This window comes from Limulus polyphemus, unplaced genomic scaffold, assembly GCF_000517525.1.
Source record: "Limulus polyphemus unplaced genomic scaffold, Limulus_polyphemus-2.1.2 Scaffold1141, whole genome shotgun sequence".
In the NCBI taxonomy this organism is placed as follows: domain Eukaryota; kingdom Metazoa; phylum Arthropoda; class Merostomata; order Xiphosura; family Limulidae; genus Limulus; species Limulus polyphemus.
Genome location: NW_013666751.1, coordinates 162,468 through 171,079, shown reverse-complemented (window position 1 = coordinate 171,079; position 8,612 = coordinate 162,468). Strand labels below are relative to the sequence as shown.

General features: G+C 31.4%; 1 long non-coding RNA gene across 2 annotated transcripts; it reads left to right on the top strand.

Moving 5' to 3' along the window:
• Positions 1 to 5,156: 5,156 nt before the first annotated feature.
• Positions 5,157 to 7,945, top strand: LOC111086489. Of its 2 annotated transcripts, none has more exons than XR_002611211.1 (4): positions 5,157 to 5,419; positions 5,783 to 5,963; positions 6,689 to 6,909; positions 7,781 to 7,945. It is a non-coding gene; the product is annotated as an uncharacterized LOC111086489 (long non-coding RNA). The 2 variants fall into 2 exon arrangements; XR_002611210.1 differs by having other exon boundaries at positions 5,765 to 5,963.
• Positions 7,946 to 8,612: the final 667 nt, after the last annotated feature.

Below are 8,612 nucleotides of genomic sequence, written 5' to 3'. Positions count from 1 at the left end.
GATGGTGGTAACTCTGCCTCCATAGAAATTGTCAAAGAGTCATAACACCACATTTTCATTCATCACTAAAGCAACTAGAAATTATGGTATTTTATAAAGCATAAATTAATGATAAAGTATTGTATTAATAACATTGCCATTACTACATTGAATATCTTTAATTTCAATAAATATTATAAAATCTAAAAATTCTCAATATCTATTTGAGAAGAACCTAATTTTAACAGTTGCAAACAATGTTCTGTATTTTTATATATCAGATGAATCCGAAATATGTTAGTTTTTGTTTTTCATTATATTCAAATATTACGTGACATAGAACAGGTTGTTTCTCAAGTTGTGGCCATTGACAGCCATGTGACTAATGAACAAAGGTCAGTAGGATAGAAAGCATCTCGATGATAGATCAAAACATTGCTAATAAACAAAGTTTTATTTCATCTTGTGTTACTTCTTGAAAAATACATATTATGTTGGGCATGAAACATGAACCTAATGATAAGTTAGGATCAATGCATAAATGAACAACCATTAGCTATAATGAATCAACTTAAAGCTCTTATGTACTTTATTTTTCTACCCAAACACAAAACGTGTGTAAGAATTCCCTTCCTTTATATTATAAAATATATTAGACTGATTTGCCATTTTAGTCATGAACTGTAAGTGTATTGTATATTCTGGTAATTAATGTACCATATGAAGATGATATCAGTGAGTTTTATAGATCTAATGACATTGATGAGTGTCCGATATGTTTTATGTGATCCATCAGGACTGTCAAATCTTAAGAAATACAATAGTATGAATGTACATTTCCAGTTTTCTATTGTTAAGTAAAGCAAAGAAATCAATACATATGTTTTACTGACTTTTAAGATCAATGAAATTAAATATTCGTTTTCAGGACTATCAAATCTTAAGAAATACAATAGTATGAATGTACATTTCGTGTTTTGTATTGTTAAGTAAAGCAAAGAAATCAATACATATGTTTTACTGACTTTTAAGATCAATGAAATTAAATATTCGTTTTCAGGACTGTCAAATCTCAAGAAAGAGAATGTTGTAAATATACATTTCACGTTTTGTATCATTATGTACAGTGAAAGAATAGAAAAATTCGTTTTTACTGACTGTTAAGTTCTTAAACACAAGAAATCAATATAGAGTCTTGTAATGGCTAGTTAAACGCAGTTGTTATAAATGTTAATAATCAATTCATGGAGTGTAATTAAGTAGAAAATAAACAATAATAGTACACTAACTGAAATATACATATTGAACATGACTCATCAAATCTTGTGAAATAGAATATCACGAATACACATTTAGTGTTCTGTTTTACTATGTAAAGTGAAAGGATCAATAAACAATAAACTTTTAAATTCAGTGACATACAAAATCTGAGTACAGTGAGCAGTTTTATTTTGTTTGTCAAACATATTCTATAATGATAAACATTGTTTTTATTTATATTATCATTCTGTATATTAGTTGCTGCAAAAAGCAAAACAGTTAAAGGTTATACAGTTTTATAAATGTCAATTGTCAGAAAGTTAAAAGTTGCTTCAAAATGAAAGTTCTACAGAAAAATGGTAAAGATAATACTAAATTTTCATAACATAAAATCTGAAAATGAATGATTAGATTGTGTGTATGAAATTATAAAAGCTATGTTGAATCAAATGCTGAAGGGGTACATGTTTGTAGTATATGTAATACCTTGTTTCTTTGTAATTAAGCACAAAGCTGCACAATGGGCTATCTATGCTCTGCCCACCACGAGTATCGAAACCTGGTTTCTAGCGTTGTAAGTTCGCAGACATACTGCTGTACCACTGGGGGGGGGGGGTGTAATACCTGAAGTTTTGTTCATAATGTTTTCAGTAGATGTGTTACTTGTCTCGTTAAGTAACAGAAAATAACTTCCCTTTTACAAGGACCTAAACATGTGATACACTTTGACCTGTGATGATATTCTCGCCTAATAATACATGTATTTCTGTAAATATAAATAAACCAAAATTACTATGAATAATTAGTTATAAATCTAAGCAGTTAATCTAAGATCATAATCCCCTATCTTATACTTAAAGTTTTTCTCAATATATGTTTCAGTATGTATGACAACATTTGTATTTAGAGTTTGTGAATTTACTTACATACATTGATGATAGCATAACTATATGGAGATTTGTATTAGATGGATAAACACATTTGTTAGAAATGTGGATAATAAGTTCATGGAGTCTATCTAATTGAGTAGAAAGTATACAACAAGTGTACACTAACCTAAATGTACACATTGAACATGTCCTGACAAGAGTTGAGAAATAGAATTTCATGAATACATACTTAGTATTTTCTATCATTATATAAAGTGAAAGTTCAGTAACATACAACTACTATAAATGATCCTTTGTATTTCCTAGATATCATATTTATCGATCATTTTGTCTGTCTTTTAAGCAATAAAAGAGGGTCAAAAGGTCTAATATCCAGCATGATGTGAATAGTCAATTTAGTCACGTTTCAAGTGCAAGGTATGTTTTGTAGAGTTTCTAAATTAAGAAATATTCTATGACTATATTAGATCGAATCACTTTGGGGAATGTACATGATGACTTGTTCTGTTTGACTAATCACATGTTAGGACACTTGGATATACCACAGATACTATTACATTAAGCTGTATATATATATTGAGAAATCAGCGTCATATTTTTCAAATGAGGATTTCTCCAAATAATGGAGAAAACGAGGGATATTCACCTGAAGAAAATGACTTTGTTTCAACAATTGACTTTTCACCCTATAATGGTGACGCCATTTTTAAAGCCTTTTATGTGTATGTTACTGAGTTACATTCAAAATTTAATTAAACCACTTTACTATAAATCTATTTTAATGAACTTATTACTATGAAGTATACTCTAATTCAAAGTTTTATATTATATACAGTGCTTTACCATAGTATTCAGACAAAAAAACCCGTAAAGTTTCCACATTTTGTTGTCGTCTGAGCTTGCAAAATCTGCACAATCTACTCCAAACTGAGAAAGCTAAAAAAATGCTGATATTATGTAAGTAAGTTAGGTTTTCAAAGAAATTTTGAATACTCTCAATTACATAAGTATTCAACCCCTTTGTTATGGCAACCCTAAATCAATCCAGGTGAAAAAGATTAGTTTGAAAGGTCACAAAATTAGTGTAATGGTCTCTGTCTGTGTGTAATCAAAGTGGTTTAACTTGACTTCAGAGTAAATGCATCTAAACAAGCCGTAACTCACCTAGTGATACAATAACCAACCACGAAGGATAATGAGATTTCAAAACAGGTGAGGGATAAAGAGAAGCACTGATCAGGAGAAGGTTACAATAAATTTTCAAAGTCACTGATTATACCTTTGATTACGGCGAAGTCCATCATTAAGAAGTGGAATGTGCTTCATACCACCTAGTCACTACTTAGATCAGGCCACCCTTCAAACTAAGCAGCCAGGTTAGGGATGCCACTGTGAGGCCAACAGTGACTTTGAAAGGTTTGCAAAGTTCCATGTTTGAGATGGAAGTCAGTGTTCATACATCAACAATATCTCAGACCCTACACAAAGCTGGCCTGTATAGGCGAGTGGCAAGAAAGAAACCATTACTGAAGAAGATCATCTTAAATCTCATATGGAGTTTGTGACAAAGCATATAAATGATATTGCAGACATGTGGTAGAAGGTTTTGTGGTCAGACGAAACAAAACTTTAACTTTTTGGTCTAAGTTATGTCTGATGCAAGCCCAACATCGCACATCACCCAATCAACACTATCCAAACTGTCAAGCATGGCGGTGGCAGCATCATGTTATGGGAATGATTCTCATCAGCAGGGACTGGGACGCTTGTCAGGATTGAGAAAAAGATGGATGGTGCATGATACAAGCGAATCCTAGAGAAAAACCTGCTTGAGTCAGCCAAGAATTTAAAACTGGGTCAAAAATTCACATTTCAACAGGACAGTGACCCGAACCATAAGGCTAAAGCCACACTGGAGTGGTTTCAAACAAAACAGTTAAAGCTCTAACTTGAATCCAATATAACATTATTGACGAAACTTGAAGATTGCAGTCCATAAATGATCCTCAATATACTTGTCAGAATTGGAGCAATTTTGCCAGGAATAATGGGCAAAAATTACACCATCCCATTGTGCAAAGCTGGTAGAGACCTATCCATAAAGACTTACAGCAGTTATTGCTACCAAAGGTTCTTCCACTAAGTAGTGATGTAGGGGTCTGAATAATCATACAATCAGCAAATTTCAGTTTATATATTTTATTTGCTAGTTTTGCTGACATTCAACCTCTTCCACACGTAACAGTATTAAGTTTGATCATTAGAGTTTTGAATTAGAACAAGTTCATTAAAAAATGTTTTACGTTATTTGTATTTCATCAAAATGTGATATTATTGGTAGGGGTGAATACTTTGGCAAGGCACTGAACCTATAGATAATACTTTACATTAACGTGTTAATACCAATTTGTTTCCTCATCAAAATTTAGCTTTCACCAGTGCATTTCTGAGATTAAAATTTCTATATAAAGAGATGGCGACTTTACACTCCCCCTAATACATTGTTCTACATTGATATATTAAAAAAAAACAGTAAACACCAACGTCAATTCAACGTATTAGATTTTTACTACAAACGTTCTCTATTCATCAAAGAAACCAAACTACTAATTATGTAGAACTTGATAATCAAAATACATAACTTGGCTGGATATCAAGATCTTTACATTTCCTTTATTAACAAATATATATTTACTATTCCTCAAATTTACTTCACTAACTAATTCAAGGACTTTTAATAACAACAAAAAATTCCAAGAGAAAATGTTAAGGAAACAGGCTTTAAAACAAAATTGTAACTGACTTTGTTGAAATGTTTTTAATCCTATGAAATATTAAATTATAGAATACTTATATGGTAGGACAAGTTATCAATGTTTAATTTACTTAATTCTGTTTTTATAAATAACATATACATACACATGACCATATAAAGCAAAATAACTAAAATGCTGCAAACAAGTGAACTGTACCTATTGCATAGATAGAAATGTTCAAAAAGACAGATGCATGACATTTGGGACCTTTTGACTTCCGGGCCCTGTAGCCATGCTATGACGGTATGTACGCAACTAATTTATAACACTCAACTTTGTTTTCAATCCAGGTGGATACGATCCAGATTCAAGTAAGAGTGGTGAAATGATACCGACAGGAACTACTTATGTACTTGACCTCACCACGAAAGAATGGGAAAGTAAACAGGACATGATCTGTGCTCGAGCACACCATGGTGTTGTAACTATTCGTGGCCGTATTTATGCTATCGGTGGTCGTGATAGCAGAGGGAGGTAAGTAGCACATGCATGAAGTAAGACACAATATTTAATTTTTTAATCATGATGAGTAAAGTATTGATGGAAAATGTTCTTCTTTGTTTTTTGTTAATCCCAAATGAACTGTATAGTAAAGACAAACATCGTAAAGTTTAACTGATTGTGTAAATAATTTACAATATCCTGCATACTTATTACACCAGATTTTGGTTTTATATGAATGATGTTGCGAACATCAGTAAATGAAATTTTGATTTGTATTATGCACAAAATGAAAAAAAAAGATTCATTTCTTTAGCATGATTTTATTGTTTGTATATTACATAAAATTCTTAAACGGAATATTCTTTAATAATGGAGTGGTTTCGTCTATGGAAGTATACACACCGGAAATAGACGCCTGGGAAATGGAGAGACCAATGCCCATACCACGCATGGGTCTGGGTGTAGTGACCTACATGGGATTTATCTGAGTACTTGATGGGTTGACGTCGTTTCCAGAAAATTCTGATTCACCAGTTCTTGATAGCGTGTTGTGCTATGATCCAGTAACTAAAATGTAAGTTATTGTGAAACAATTAGTATAAAAATAACATTTGTGTAAGAATGATAAATAAACTTTTGAGTAAAAGTAAAGAAGAGTGTATAAATATAGTGATACTATATCTAATGCCGACAAGACCTGTCCAATAATGACAGGAATCATCACTATACAGGTTAAGAAAACTGACTTATATCATACAGTATAGGAATACATATCTGTTCTCATCACGTGTTAGTACTGAGAATGTTTTAACGTGATTTGAGATGGTTAAAAACTGAGCCAACGAGGGGTTTAATTTACAAATATCATGATGCAACAAGTATGACGTATCTGTTTTTAGTCAGTTAAGAACTACAGTTTCAAGTCGTTTTAGTTTTCTTCAGCTCAGGTAACTCGAGGATGGAAAAGATTACACAAACTAGTTTGATATGTTCATTTTGTTCTTTCACAAAAACTTAACAATAATACATTTATTGATTAAAAAGTGTTATCTACTGTATGTTACATGGTTAAATATTCTTGTTTAAAATTAAGCCAGTTCTTAGGGTTTTCCTTGGAAGAAGTGTATTTCCTGTTTTCTGAAGAGCTCGAAAAACACCAAATTATAGAAAAATCACTATTTTTTCTGTTTTCATTATAAATTGATATCAAATATATAAGTATCGAGTAACAAAATGAGTTCACATAATCTTGACATTTTTACTCTCATATTTGACTTAATACAATATTTTATAACCTAGATGGTCATCTCGTCCTCCGCTGCCAATGGCTAGGGCTTACTGCTCAGCCGTAGTTGCACAAGATAGACTGTGGGTTGTCGGCGGTTGTTGTGTTTCTCGGTCCAATAAAAACCACCTAGTGAGCACAGGATTGCTCGATATTTATAATATGGACTGTAATGAATGGGAAAATAGAGCCGAGCTACAAATACCGAGACATTCTGCTGGGGTTGTTGCTTTTGGTAAATACTTCCCTTCTAAAGTGTTGTATTTCTAACATAGGATATTAATATTAATTACTGTACAACAATGAACACAGTAATGTTTAGTCACTATTATAAACATGTTGAATAATTAAATGGATCAGAATTACGTAATTCGCTAAAAGATTTCATTTTTTTACTCTTTACATTGGTACGAAATAATAAAACAACGTAAATATAAAAAATATTTCATTAATTTTTTACTAAAGACGTTAGTAACAAGATACCTTTGTAGTTGAAGAGCAGATCAATCATTTTGCTTTGCGCTAATAAACCCCAATCAACCATATTAGAAAATTATATCTCTTTGAAACAAACAACTATACCATATAATCCATTAAGTGTAAATCACAATTTATCTAATTAGATTTATATATACTTAAACTAGAATATGCAAAATAAACTTTATGATGTCACTCGGTAACAATTAAATTTGATATACAAACAACTTTCCTGCATAAATGTTTTAGTGTTAAAATTAGAAAATCCACTGTCTTATCTAGCCGATATGAAATACGCGATAAATAGAAACTAAATGGGCTAGATTTGGCATACTCATGAGGAATATTTCATATCAGTAGTTACAATATAAGTTACATACATACTGTCATTATATAATTATTTTAGCAAGACAGTTCCTGAAAGTTTAGACGATATTCAGTTGTTATAACTCCTTGTAAGTATTGTAATGTTCAAGTACTTGTTTAAATTAATCAACATAAAATTTGTAATTTTTGTTTGGAATTTTTATATCTACTGATAATTCTTTAAGTTTGCATACAGAATATAAAGTAAGAAGGCATTACTTTTTTACCCTAACTAATAAAGTTGTTGCTGACGCTCTTTGCAGAAGCCTTTATCTATGTTATTGGAGGTATAAGCAGTAAAGAATGGGGCCAGTTTCAAAAACTGAACTCTTCATGTTGGATGACGAAAGCATCAGAAAACCGAAAGAAATCCCTGTTCCTTTAACTGGTGTGTCAGTAATTGCCATACCTCCAGTAGAAGCTGTTTTACGAACAAAAAGTCTCAGTTCTGTGATTCGACGAATAATTGACTATTGATTTGCTTACTGTAATTCGGAATGCAAATATCCAAAAATCCCACCTGAAATGATAAAGTAGGGGCTTTTACTCAGAAGTTTTTAAAATTGTTGAGCTATTAAGATCTGAGTGTAATACATATATGTAATACATATGATTTCCTGTTGAAACATTCTGATGGATGTCAATTTATTTTTCAAAATCCAAATTTTACCAATTGAAGTGATAACTTATAAGATCAAATGCTGGTAATGGTTGTTATTATGATTTTAATAAGTAATTTTAAATCGAACTTTTAAGGAGAATAAAGATAAGTATTGAAAGAGTTTTATGTTGGTTCTGATGGGATATAGTTTCTTATAAGAACAGAATACTCCTATGCTATATAAAATATATACACATAAAAACAACTGTACGTGTAGAACTGTACGTTGTCAAGGTTAGTATGTTATACAATCACGTAAGTCTCTAACTGTTTATAAAACAATAGCAGGTAATTAATAATTAGAGACTTCGGTTATCGTCTACGGCTACTAACCATAACAATGATTGATATCTGATCTCCACAACCTTACCGTAAATATTAAACATAGAACTTAACTGACTTGTGTGAAACGCCTAAGCTGACGTAACATTGGG